The sequence below is a fragment of the Lepidochelys kempii genome, chromosome 6 (assembly GCF_965140265.1).
Source record: "Lepidochelys kempii isolate rLepKem1 chromosome 6, rLepKem1.hap2, whole genome shotgun sequence".
NCBI classification, from domain to species: Eukaryota; Metazoa; Chordata; order Testudines; family Cheloniidae; genus Lepidochelys; species Lepidochelys kempii.
Genome location: NC_133261.1, coordinates 134,267,911 through 134,281,307, shown reverse-complemented (window position 1 = coordinate 134,281,307; position 13,397 = coordinate 134,267,911). Strand labels below are relative to the sequence as shown.

Below are 13,397 nucleotides of genomic sequence, written 5' to 3'. Positions count from 1 at the left end.
GCCAACTCCCACAGCCCCTTCAGATGCATTAGATCTGGACCCATGGACTTGTGCATGTCCAGCTTTTCTAAATAGTCCTTAACCTGTTCTGTCACCACTGAGGGCTGTTCACCTCCTCCCTATACTGTGCTGCCCAGCGCAGCAGTCTGGGAGCTGACCTTGTCTGTAAAGACAGAGGCAAAAAAAAGCATTGAGTACTTCAGCTTTTTCCACATCATCTGTCACTATGTTCCCTCCCCCATTCAGTAAGGGGCCCACACTTTCCCTGACCTTTTCCCTGTTGCTAACATACCTGTAGAAACCCTTCTTGTTACCCTTCACATCCCTTGCTAACTGCAACTCCAATTGTGCCTTGGCCTTCCTGATTACACCCCTGCATGCTCTAGCAATATCTTTATATTCCTCCCAAGTCATCTGTCCAAATTTCTACTTCTTGTAAGCTTTCTTTTTGAGTTTAAGCTCACCGAAGATTTCACTGTTAAGCTGAGCTGGTCGCCTGCCATATTTACTATTCTTTCTACACATCGGGATGGTTTGTTCCTGTGCCCTCAATAAGGCTTCTTTAAAATACAGCCAGTTCTCCTGGACTCCTTTCTCCCTCACATTAGCCACCCAGGGGATCCTGCCCATCAGTTTCCTGAGGGAGTCAAACTCTGCTTTTCTGAAGTCCGAGGTCCATATTTTGCTGCTCTCCTTTCTTCCTTTTGTCAGGATCCTGAACTCAACCATTTCATGGTCACTGCTGCCCAGGTTGCCACCCACTTCTACTTCCCTTATCTGTTCTTCCCTGTTTGTGAGCAGCAGGTCAAGAAGGGAATGGCCCCTGGTTGGTTCCTTCAGTAGTTGCACCAGGAAGTTGTCCCCAACATTCTCCAAAAACGTCCTGGATTGTCTGCATTTCTGTATTGCTCTCCCAGCAGAGGTCAGGGTGGTTGAAGTCCCTTATTAGAACCAGGGCCTATGCTCTGGAAACTTCAGTTAGTTGTCCGAAGAAAGCCTCGTCTGCCTCATCCTTCTGATCTGGTGGTCTAAAGCAGACGCCCACCACGACATCACCCTTGTTGCTCTCACCTCTAAACTTAACCCAGAGACTTTCAACAGGTTTTTGTCCAGTTTCATACTGGAGCTCTGAGCAATCATACTGCTCTCTTAAATACAGCGCAACTCGTCCACCTTTCCTTCTGTACCTGTCCTTCCTGAACAGTTTATACGCATCCATGACAGTGCTCCAGTCATAAGATCATGTAGTTATAGACTGTGACATAATGCATGTGTACAATGGGGCTGAATTAAGGTTGAGCAGACCACTGTCATTCTGGCATTTCCTGACTTCTAAGAGCTTGATTTTGCAACTTTGGCAATCTTATAGTTTATGTATATTAGGGCTGTCAATTAATCACACTTAACTCAAGTGATTAATGCAAAACAAATTAACTAGATTTAAAAAAGTCATAATTAATCACAGTTTTAATTGCCCTGTTAAACAACAATAAAATACCAACTTAAATTTATTATAAATATTTTTGGATGTTTTTCTACATTTTCAAATGTATTGATTTCCATTACAACACAGAACACAAAGTGCACAGCGCTCGCTTTACATTATTATTTTTGATTACAAATATTTGCACTGTAAAAAAGATAAAGAAAAGAAGTAGCATTTTTCCATTCACCTCATACAAGTACCGTACAGCAATCTCTTTGTCATGAAAGTGGAACTTAGAAATGTAGATTTTTTTTTCACATAACTGCACTCAAAAACAAAACTTTAGAATCTACAAGTCCGCTCTGTCCTACTTGTTCAGCCAATCGCTCAGACAAACCAGTTTGTTCACATGTACAGGAGACAAAGCTGCCAGCTTCTTATTTACAATGTCACCTGAAAGTGAGGACAGGCGTTCGCATGGCTTTGTTGTAGCTGGTGTTGCGAGGCATTTATGTGCCAGGTTTGCTAAACATTCATGCGCCCCTTCATGCTTTGACTTGCCTCGACTAATCTTTTTTGCAGTGCAAATATTTGTAATAAAAATAATAATATAACGTGAGCACTGTGCACTTTCTATTCTGTGTTGTAATTGAAATTTGAAATCAATATATTTGAAAATGCAGAAAAACAACCAAAGTATTTATAATAAATTTAAATTGGTATTTTATTATTGTTTAACAGCATGATTAAAACTGAAATTAATCACGACTATTTTTTTTAATCTGCGAATTTGGCAGAATTTGGCAGCACATTGGCTATTTGAAACTCTCACGTCCAGCTAAGTAAAAGGCAAACCAGTGGCTGTTGGTTCATTTGATCATGCTGCTTCTGAGGAGGACTGTTCAAGAAGGCCGTGTAAATGTGGCCGCAGTTCAGGGTTTAATACACAGAGTGAATGGCTTCAAGTATCAGATGCCATCTCGAAGCTGATTTTTAAAAATCCATTTCATTTGCATGGCCTCTTCGTTGGAATTACAAATATCAGTTCAGGAATTTGAGTTTCTCAGACCTTTTGTGTGGCTGCCAATGTGAGTGTCAATGAAAGCAGTGTGTCTCCTTAACTTAGGAAAACGTTGGTTTTTAAATGTATTGTTTACAAAGCGGATAGCAACAGTAAAGCCATGATTTGCTTTGACCCATGAGCTCTTTTCTGAAATGGTTCTTTGCTTTGCAGTGATGCTGCATCTGTGAGTTATCAGTGACAACAAGGGGCATGAGGAGGACTGGAAGTGAAGAGGAGAGAAACAAACTGGAGAATGTGTATCAGAGTTTACAGCTGCCTCACTTGGGGACCTGGGCCAAGCTTGTTCAGTTTTTGGTACAGAAGTTTCAGCTCTGAATCATTATTGCAGTTTTACTCCCCCATAGCTCATCTGAGTTTGGAATCCCTTCCTTTCTTCATCATGACTAGAAAATTCCTATTAGAAAATACTCTGCTCTCTTTCAGCAAGCTGAAGGTTTTTCCTTCGGTTCCTACAGCCAAGAAATGATGCCATGGGCAGATCGAGCTAGTCAAAGGCTCCTGACTGTGATGGTTGTCTGGCAAAGATATGTGTTTTAGCTGAAGAAAGCGAAGATCTCTTGTTATACATGTCAGCTAATCTTTGCCGGATCTACAGATTGTAAACCACAGGCATGGAGTTGTGTAAATACTTGGTTTCATTTCAAGCGTTGCTTACACTCATATTACAGTGTAGGGTATTTTTTAAGCAATCATTGTGAATCCTCCAGAGCAGTATATTGCAGCTGCCATAGCTCGGTGAATTTTCAGCAGCCTTCCTAGTCTGAGGAGACTCCAGTGGTAGACCCCAGACATCCTGGCTTCCAACTCTTTATGACTTGGGTAGACAAATGAAGGTGTCGCCAACAGGTCAGAGCATGTTCTGCGTCTCCCTCTGGGCCCAGTTCCCAGAGGATGTGATTCTGTTACCGCCCAGCTACAGAGCCTGACTCCTGCTCTCAGCGCTGGAGGTCTCTGGCTCGGTCTCAGGTGTTAGACAGGAGGGGGTTAAATCAAAGGCAAAAGGCACATGCTGGATACGTATAGTCCTCGTACTGGAGTCGTCAACTGAAACTCCCTTCGTGTCATTTCATAGAATCATAGAATCATAGAATATCAGGGTTGGAAGGGACCCCAGAAGGTCATCTAGTCCAACCCCCTGCTCAAAGCAGGACCAATTCCCAGTTAAATCATCCCAGCCAGGGCTTTGTCAAGCCTGACCTTAAAAACCTCTAAGGAAGGAGATTCTACCACCTCCCTAGGTAACGCATTCCAGTGTTTCACCACCCTCTTAGTGAAAAAGTTTTTCCTAATATCCAATCTAAACCTCCCCCACTGCAACTTGAGACCATTACTCCTCGTTCTGTCATCTGCTACCATTGAGAACAGTCTAGAGCCATCCTCTTTGGAACCCCCTTTCAGGTAGTTGAAAGCAGCTATCAAATCCCCCCTCATTCTTCTCTTCTGCAGGCTAAACAATCCCAGCTCCCTCAGCCTCTCCTCATAACTCATGTGTTCCAGTCCCCTAATCATTTTTGTTGCCCTTCGCTGGACTCTCTCCAATTTATCCACATCCTTCTTGAAGTGTGGGGCCCAAAACTGGACACAATACTCCAGATGAGGCCTCACCAATGTCGAATAGAGGGGAACGATCACGTCCCTCGATCTGCTCGCTATGCCCCTACTTATACATCCCAAAATGCCATTGGCCTTCTTGGCAACAAGGGCACACTGCTGACTCATATCCAGCTTCTCGTCCACTGTCACCCCTAGGTCCTTTTCCGCAGAACTGCTGCCTAGACATTCGGTCCCTAGTCTGTAGCTGTGCATTGGGTTCTTCCGTCCTAAGTGCAGGACCCTGCACTTATCCTTATTGAACCTCATCAGATTTCTTTTGGCCCAATCCTCCAATTTGTCTAGGTCCTTCTGTATCCTATCCCTCCCCTCCAGCGTATCTACCACTCCTCCCAGTTTAGTATCATCCGCAAATTTGCTGAGGGTGCAATCCACACCATCCTCCAGATCATTTATGAAGATATTGAACAAAACCGGCCCCAGGACCGACCCCTGGGGCACTCCACTTGATACCGGCTGCCAACTAGACATGGAGCCATTGATCACTACCCGTTGAGCCCAACAATTTAGCCAGCTTTCTACCCACCTTATAGTGCATTCATCCAGCCCATACTTCCTTAACTTGCTGACAAGAATACTATGGGAGACCGTGTCAAAAGCTTTGCTAAAGTCAAGAAACAATACATCCACTGCTTTCCCTTCATCCACAGAACCAGTAATCTCATCATAAAAGGCGATTAGATTAGTCAGGCATGACCTTCCCTTGGTGAATCCATGCTGGCTGTTCCTGATCACTTTCCTCTCATGCAAGTGCTTCAGTATTGATTCTTTGAGGACCTGCTCCATGATTTTTCCAGGGACTGAGGTGGAAAAGTGACCAGTGGTCACTTCTTGGGAGGTCAGTGGGCTAGCTGCTCCTGCTGTGCTGTGCCCGAGGAAGGGCAGTGCCCAGCTGGACCATTCCAGGAGCAGAGCGGAGAGTCAATTCCTCTTTGCAGGGAGGGGAGTAAGTTACTACACTGCTTTTGATGCTGCACACCCAGCCAGCCTTTGCCTAGCTAGCTCTGCCCATGTCGTGAGTCCAGCCCTGCTAGCCCTGCCCAGTCACAGCCCTGGAGCTCAGGGGGGGCCTGCTCTTCCCACGTGTGCAGGGCAGAGCACGGTGTCGCGGCAAGTTGGTTTGCCTGCCCCAGAGCTGGAGACATCCCACCTCCGTTGTGAAACCAAACAGCGGGCGGGCATGTAGGAGAGAGGGCAGTGTGCTCCTCCCTCACCTCCTGCCATGCTGGGCGTTCTGATCTGTGAACTGGTCACAACTCTGAAAATTAATACTAACTTTGGTACAAACCATCACGGTCTTGTCACATTTATAATGTGCAAAAAGAATATAGTCCAGACCAATGATCCGTCTATGTGATGCTTTAATAGGGCCAATTTCACAACACTAAAAACAATTATGAACCACATCAGCTGAGAGAAAGAATCTAATCAGAAAAATGTGAATGATCATTAAGAATCTTTTAAGAACACCCTGTTAGATGCCCCCAAAGCCATAGTTCTACAACTGAGGAAGGAGGCTGTGCTGGCTAAAAAACCGACCTGGTTTAGAAGGGAAGTGAAGGTAACTGTAAAAAATAAATGAATAAAAATAATATATAACAAATGGCAGAAAGGGGAAGTTGATGGTAATGAATGTAACTCAAAAGTTATTAGATGTAGAAAATTGATGAGGGAAACAGGGACACAAGGAGAAATCTATGGTCATCAGATTTAAGGACAATAAGAAGGAATTTTTAAAAATATATTGGGGGGGGGGAAAGGAATCCTGACAGTGGTACTGGACTGTTACAAGAAGGACATGGAAGAATGATCAATAATAATGCAGAAAAGGCAGATATGTGCAATAAATATTTCTCTTCTGTAATTGGGAATAAAACAGATGATGCAGTCTCATGGTATGGTCATAACATTCAACCCATTCCACTAATATCTCAGGTGCATGGTAAACAGAAGTAACTAAAGTTAGACATTTTAAAATCATCAGACACAGATATCTTTTATCCAAGAGTTTTAAAAGAGCTGGCTGATGAGTTTACTGGACTGTTAGTGTTGATTTTCAGTATGTCTTGGAGCACTGGGGATGTTCCAGAAGACTGGAAGGAAGCGAATGCTGCGACAATAGTTAAAAAGGGTAAATGCGATGACTCAGGGAATTATTGGCCTGTCAGCCTGGCATTGATCCTGGGCAAAATAAGGGATACAGGCCTCAATTAATAGTGAACTAAAGAAGAATAATGTAATTAATGCAAATCAAAAGGGGCTTTGAAAATAGATCCTGTTAAACTAACTTGATTTTTTTTTTGATGAGATGACAAGTTCGGTTGAGAAAGGCAAGCGTGCTGATGTGAGACATTTAGACCAGCTGTGAGATATTTAACTTGCCGCCTCATGACATTTTGATTAAAAAGCTAGAACTCTGTACATTCAGCGTGGCGCACGGTAAGTGGATTAAAGGCTGGCTAATAGGTAGGTTTCAATATGTAATTGTAAATGAGGAATCATCATTGCACGGTGCGTTTCAAATTTAGCTACAACTAATCAGGAGAAAGATCTTGGAGTCATCGTGGATAGTTCTCTGAAGACGTCCATGCAGTGTGCAGAAGTGGTCAAAAAAGCAAATGGGATGTTAGGAATCATTAAAAAAGGGACAGAGAATAAGAGGGAGACTATCTTATTGCCCTTATATAAATCCATGGTACGCCCACATCTTGAATACTGCGTACAGATGTGGCCCCCTCATCTCAAAAATGATAGACTGGCATTAGAAAAGGTTCAGAAAAGGGCCACTAAAATGATTGGGGGTTTGGAACGGGTCCCATATGAGGAGAGATTAAAGAGGCGAGGACTTTTCAGCTTGGAAAAGAGGAGACGAAGGGGGGAGATGAGAGAGGCAGTGGTGAGCGGGAGCCAGTTCACACCGGTTCGCTAGAACCGTTGTTAAATTTAGAAGCCCTTTTAGAGCCGGTTGTTCCGCGAGGGAGAGCCGGCTCTAAAAGGGCTTCTAAATTTAACCAGCCCAAAGTGGCTCCTTAGGCGCTGACTCCACGGGTGCTCCAACCCTGGAGCACCCATGGGGGAAATTTGGTGGGTGCAGAGCCCCCACCGGCAGCTCCCGCCCCACCCCCGGCCCCAACTCACCTCCGCTCCTGAACGCGTTGCCCCCCCCTCCGCTTCTCCCCGCCCCCCACCCCCGGCTCCCCGCAAATCAGCTGATTGGCGCGGGAAGCCGGGGGGCTTCGCGCTCAGGCCCAGGGAGGTGGAGGTGAGCTCAGGCCGGGGGGGGGAGGAGGGGGGCCGCCCGTGCCGCAGCAGGTAACCCGGGGGGGGCAGGGGAACCGCTCCCCGCCCCAGCTCACCTCCGCCACCCTCGGCCTGAGCAGGAAGCCCCAGCCTGCTTCTCTGCCCCCTCCCAGCTTCCTGCTGAACAGCCGATTCACGGGAAGCCGGGGGGGGGGGGGGCGGAGAAGCAGGGCGGGGCGGTGGGTTCAGGGGAGCAGGCAGAGTGGAGGTGAGCTGGGGCCGGGCGTGGGGCGGGGAGCTGCCGGGGGGGCTCTGCACCCACCAATTTTCCCCGTGGGGGCTCCAGCCCCAGAGCACCCAGGGGGTCGGTGCCTAAGGTGCCACTTTTGATGTGATCAGTGGGGGGAGCGGCCGCTCCCCTTGCTCCCCCCCAGCTACGCTCCCCCGCCCCTAGGAGCCAGAGGGACCTGCCGGACGCTTCCTGGGAGCTGCCCCAGGTAAGCACCGCCGGGACTCCCCCCCTTGCCCCCCGGCAGGTGCCTCTGGATCTTAGGTGTGGGGTGGGCACCCACTACAGTGGCCCACGAGACCCTCCTGCCCGGTTCTGGGGGCAGTCAGGGGAGAGGGGAGGAGGGTGGATGGGGCAGGGGTCCTGTGGGGGGGCGTCAAGGAACGCGGGGGGGTTGGATGGGGCAGGAGTCCCGGGGGGCAGGGATGGGCAACGACCCCCTCGTGGGGTGAGGAGGGAACCTGTTGTTAAGATTTTGGCAGCTCATCACTGGAGAGAGGTCTATAAAATCATGAGTGGTGGAGAGAAAGTGAATGAGGAAAAGTTATTTACGTGTTCCCATAATATAAGAACTAGGGGCCACCAAACGAAATTAATGGGCAGCAGGTTTAAAACAAATAAAAGGAAGTTCTTCTTCACACAGCTCAGTCAACCTGTGGAACTCCTTGCCTGAGGAGGTTGTGAAGGCTAGGACTATAACAGGGTTTAAAAGAGAACTGGATAAATCCACGGAGGTTAAGTCCATTAATGGCTACTAGCCAGGATGGGTAAGGAATGGTGTCCCTAGCCTCTGTTTGTCAGAGGGTGGAGCTGGATGGCAGGAGAGAGATCACTCGATCATTACCTGTTAGGTTCACTCCCTCTGGGGCACCTGGCTTTGGCCACTGTTGGAAGACAGGATACTGGGCTGTATGAACCTTTGGTCTGAGCCAGTGTGTCCGTTCTTATGTTCTTAAGGACTGGGTCTTGGCCCTATGCCATTTAACATCTTAATCAATAATGTGGAAGAAAACATGAAATCATCACTGATAAAGTTTGCAGATAACAAAAAACTGGAGGGTGTGTGAACTAATGAAGATGACACCTCACTGGTTCAGAGTGTTCTGGATCACTTGGTAAACTGGGCAGAAGCAAACAAAATGTGATTTAATTTGGCTGAATATAAGTGTATACATGTAGGAACATAGAATGTGGGCTGTTCTTACAGGACGGGGGACTCTATCCTGGGAAGCAGCGACTCTGAAAAAGTTTGGGGGTCATGGTGGATAATCAGCCAAACACAAGCTCTGGGTGTGATGCTGATGCTGATGCCAAAGGAGAAGGTGAAGTGGTGACTTAATTAAAATCTGTAAGTATCTGCACAGGGAACAAATATTTGGTAGTGGGCTCTTCAATCTAGCAGAGAACAGTGCAATACGATCCGATGACTGGAGACTAAAGCTAGACAAAATCAGACTGGACGTAAAGGATACATTTTATACCAGTGAGAGGAATTAGCCATTGGATCAACTGACCAGGAGTCATGGTGGATTCTCCATCTTTGGCCATTTTTAACTCAAGATTGGATGTTTAATGTGGTGACCATATTCTCCTACTTAGCCCCCCAGAGGCCAGCTGGGAATGGCAACTTAGATAGGAGGAGAAAGCCTGGAGCAGGAGTACGAGGAGGGGAGTAGAAAGGAGGGGCCAGAAGCAGGAAACGGGGAGGGAGTCATGGGCATGGGGGAGGGACCATGCGAGGAGAAGGCAGGGGGCAGAGGGGATGATTGCCAGTCTGTCCTGATAGGCACCCTTCTCATGCCCCAGCCCCCAGCTAGCAACAGAGTTACTGTGCTCTGGGGAGTGAGCACAGGGTTGGGAGTCAGGCACTTCTGAGTTCAAACCCTGCCTCTGCCACTGAGGTGCCATGTGGCCTTGGGAAAGTCACTTCACTCTCTGCCTCAGGTCTCCCAGCAGTGACATCACTCGTATCTGTATGTATCTGTATGTCTGCACAGGGTTCAGAATAGGTCCGGCACATTACCAGTGCAAAGGGTTGCTGTTTTCCCAAAGGCCAGGAGTTGTGGTGATTTGGGAGCAGTGGCAATGGGGAAGGGGGGCTGGGCACACGAAAGTGGGAAAGAAATGATCATTATTAGGAATACTGAACGAGAGATGGCTGGAGGGAAAGGGCCAGGAAAGGAAGAGAAATAACAGAACACTCAAGAGACTGCGATTTTTAAAAATGTTATTAAACAGTCTGGTAGCAAACCATTGCAGAGAACAAGCCAGTCACGGCTGCTTTTGGCCACCAGGTCACAGCAGTGTGGGAGGAGGCCCGAGACCCTGGCCTGTGGGTGCCGACCGCAATGCTATAATCCCCTTGGCTGGGTTTGTGTTCACATCACAGCCCCGGGCCTTTGGGGTGCTCGTGCATGGCCGAGGGCAAGCGGGGGCGTATCTGAGGGCGTTTGGGGCAAGAGGCTCTTCTGGCTTCGAGCTTGCCAGTGGGAAACGTTACACATACCTATGAGAGAGGTTTAACACAGAATCTTCCCTCTGACTTGCAAACTGGCCTCAGCAATATCCGCATTTTCTGGGTGAGGAGCAGCAGCCCCATCCCTTGGTTTTTATAGCAATACAGAGTCTCCTTCCAGTCCAGTCCCAGATTGTGTCTACACTTCCCCCGGCGGTGTGCATTCCGGCTCGAGGAGAATTGCCTGCACTCTCTCTAATCAAGCTAGTGCCTTAGACCTAGCAGTGTAACTGTGAGTGGTGGGAGGGGAGAGCCGCCCCGAGAGCAATCCTGTCTGGGGTGCTAGGTACATACAGGGGGCAGCTTACCCCATATACAGCCTTCGCTACACTCTGTTTTGAGTGTGCTAATGAGAGCAGATCTAGTGCGGGTTTGCCTCTTTGAATCCCAGCCCCAGCGCCCACGTAGGCATATCCCGTGCGGTGGCATTGGGAGCTGGCCAGGGAAGGGAAGCTCTGGTTCATGGGAATTCTGGGACGTTGACAGTTTGTTTCACTTTCTTTGTTCTGCGTCGACATTGCGGGATTTCCTGCCAAATGGAACCATCCGTTTCAGCACCCAGCTGCCTGGCCACCGGGCAGGGGAGCTGGCAGGCGGGGCGGGCAGGCAGTGCCCCGGGAGCCTGACCCACCCACAGCCCAGCCCACTTTCCATTGAACGTGTTGACGGCTTTGACGTGTGCCAGTGGAGAGTTCAATTCTGTCCAATCAGCACATTTACACGGACACTGGTGAGAACGGCTGGGACGGCGCTGGGGCAGCTGCAGACGTTGGGTGGTCACTGCTCTGCATAGGGCCCATGCACAGGCTGCAGGGCCTGCATCGGGACAGAACTCCGCTCAGCTGCAATTCTCCCCTGCTCGCCACCCTGCACTGCCTTCTGCCAAGGCAGCCCTCCCTCACCCGCGGGGATGCTGGGACTGGGGATGGCAGCCGCCGGCACCTGTGCACTCCTGCTCCTCTTGAGAGCCACTCTAGTGCTGGGTATTTGGAGCCGGGATCATGTGCCCCGGGTGTGTCTGTGCAGTGTGCCCAGGCTGTGTCTGTGCAGTGCGCCCTGGGTGTGTCTGTGCAGTGCGCCCTGGGTGTGTCTGTGCAGTGTGCCCGGGTGTGTCTGTGCAGTGTGCCCCGGGTGTGTCTATGCAGTGTGCTCAGGTGTGTCTGTACAGTGTGTCCTGGGTGCCCCTGTGCAGTGTGCCCCTGTGCAGTGTGCCCCAGGTGTGTCTGTGCAGTGTGTGCTGGGTGTCTCTGTGCAGTGTGTCCTGGGTGTGTCTGTGCAGTGTGTCCTGGGTGCCCCTGTGCAGTGTGCCCTGGGTGTGTCTGCGCAGTGTGCTCCAGGTGTCACTGTGCAGTGTGCACTAGGTGTGGCTGTGCAGCGTGCCCCTGTGCAGTGTGCCCCAGGCTGTGTCTGTGCAGTGTGCCCAGATGTTTCTGTGCAGTGTGCACTGGGTGTCCCTGTGCAGTGTGCCCCTGTGCGTGTCCGTGCAGTGCGCCCCGGGTGTCTCTGTGCAGTGTGCCCAGGTGTGTCTGTGCTGTGTGCCCCGGGTGTCTCTGTGCAGTGTGCCCCTGGGCGTGTCCGTGCAGTGCGCCCCGGGTGTCTCTGTGCAGTGCGCCCTGAGCGTGTCCGTGCAGTGCACCCCGGGTGTCTCTGTGCAGTGCGCCCCGGGTGTCTCTGTGCAGTGTGCCCTGGGTTCCCCTGTGCAGTGTGCCCTGGGTGTGTCTGTGCAGTGTGCCCTGGGTGCCCCTGTGCAGTGTGCCCTGGGCGTGTCCGTGCAGTGCGACCCGGGTGTCTGTGCAGTGTGCCCTGGGCGTGTCCGTGCAGTGTGCCCTGGGCGTGTCCGTGCAGTGCGCCCCGGGTGTCTCTGTGCAGTGTGCCCTGGGTGCCCCTGTGCAGTGTACCCTGGGTGTGTCTGTGCAGTGTGCCCCAGGCTGTGTCTGTGCAGTGAGCCCTGGGTGTCTCTGTGCAGTATGCCCTGGGCGTGTCCGTGCAGTGCGCCCCGGGTGTCACTGTGCAGTGTGTGGTGGGTATCTGTACATGCCTAGCACATTGTTGTCATTGCTTTATTATATAAATAACAGCATGCTCAGACACACGAGCAATGATGAGAATATTTAGGATGCAGGATGAAAACAAAGCTGCCTGGATGCATGTTAGTTGAAAACATGCAGACATGCTCTAATAGCTATTGGCCTCAACACAACAATATCAGAGGAAAGATTTATGGACACTAAATCATGCTGCATAGTAAATAACATGAACTGTACTAAACAGGTGCAAACAAGGCTCATTGTGAATTAAGCTTCTAAGTTGTTGTCTAAAAAGGTTATTATTATGGTGTTCATTTAGTCTCTGTTCACTATGTGAATTCCCACCGCGTTGATTCCATTTACAGGAGTACAATCTTTCCAACATATATTACTTGCATAAAAAGGCCTGAAATTTAATGTATTTAATGTATTTAAACATCATCCTTGAAGTTTGCTTGCTGTCAAAATTAATGCAAAAACGATTCTCCATGGAGCTACAAAAGGTTTTAGTCTAAAATTTTACTGGTGTTGACAGGAACAGACTGCTTCATATGAGTTTAAGGCTAGCAGAAAAGGGAACTAATTTAATGGGTGCATTTATAGTCCAAGAATGGCCAGTTGGGTCTGAAGGAGCCCAGTATAAATTGGTGTAACATTGGATTCTATAGAGAAAGAATTACACTCTCAGCTGGCTGTAAAAAATAAATGTGTTTTTATATCCTTTTCCAGTTGTCAGATAAATACTGATTCTCTAGCACATGTATTATGGGAGAGCCATTGGCTGAGAGATTGATTCAGTGATGAAGGACCATTTTCTAGTCCCTGGGTGATACGCTCTCCTCTGTTTAAAAATACAACCTGCCTAAAAGGAATTTGCTAGAGGGGAAAACCTCAGCACCTACATAGAAGTGCAAATACTGTTTGGGTAACAAATGATTTAGCAACAGTTTATGCTGAGTAAGAACTTTTTAATTCAAGATCATAACCAGATAGCTCAGTATATGGACTGTTTGTTAGAAATAAACCTTCTACAGGAGTTTATCATGTGTTGAAGATGGTCATCAGCACTAAGAATCATCAACCACACCCTCAAGGCTCTGTACATTTTTTAAATGATAATTTGTCAGGTGAAGAAGCCCTCTTGTCTGAGGGACTTGGCGGTCTGAGTCAGAGGTTTGGAACAGCTCCCACGTATGTTAGTTTCA

At 48.7% G+C, this 13,397-nt stretch overlaps 1 protein-coding gene across 7 annotated transcripts in view; it reads left to right on the top strand.

Moving 5' to 3' along the window:
- Positions 1-13,397, top strand: part of LRFN5 (leucine rich repeat and fibronectin type III domain containing 5) — a 161,316-nt gene that overhangs the window by 133,198 nt on the left and 14,721 nt on the right. The gene's annotated exons all lie outside the window — the stretch shown is intronic.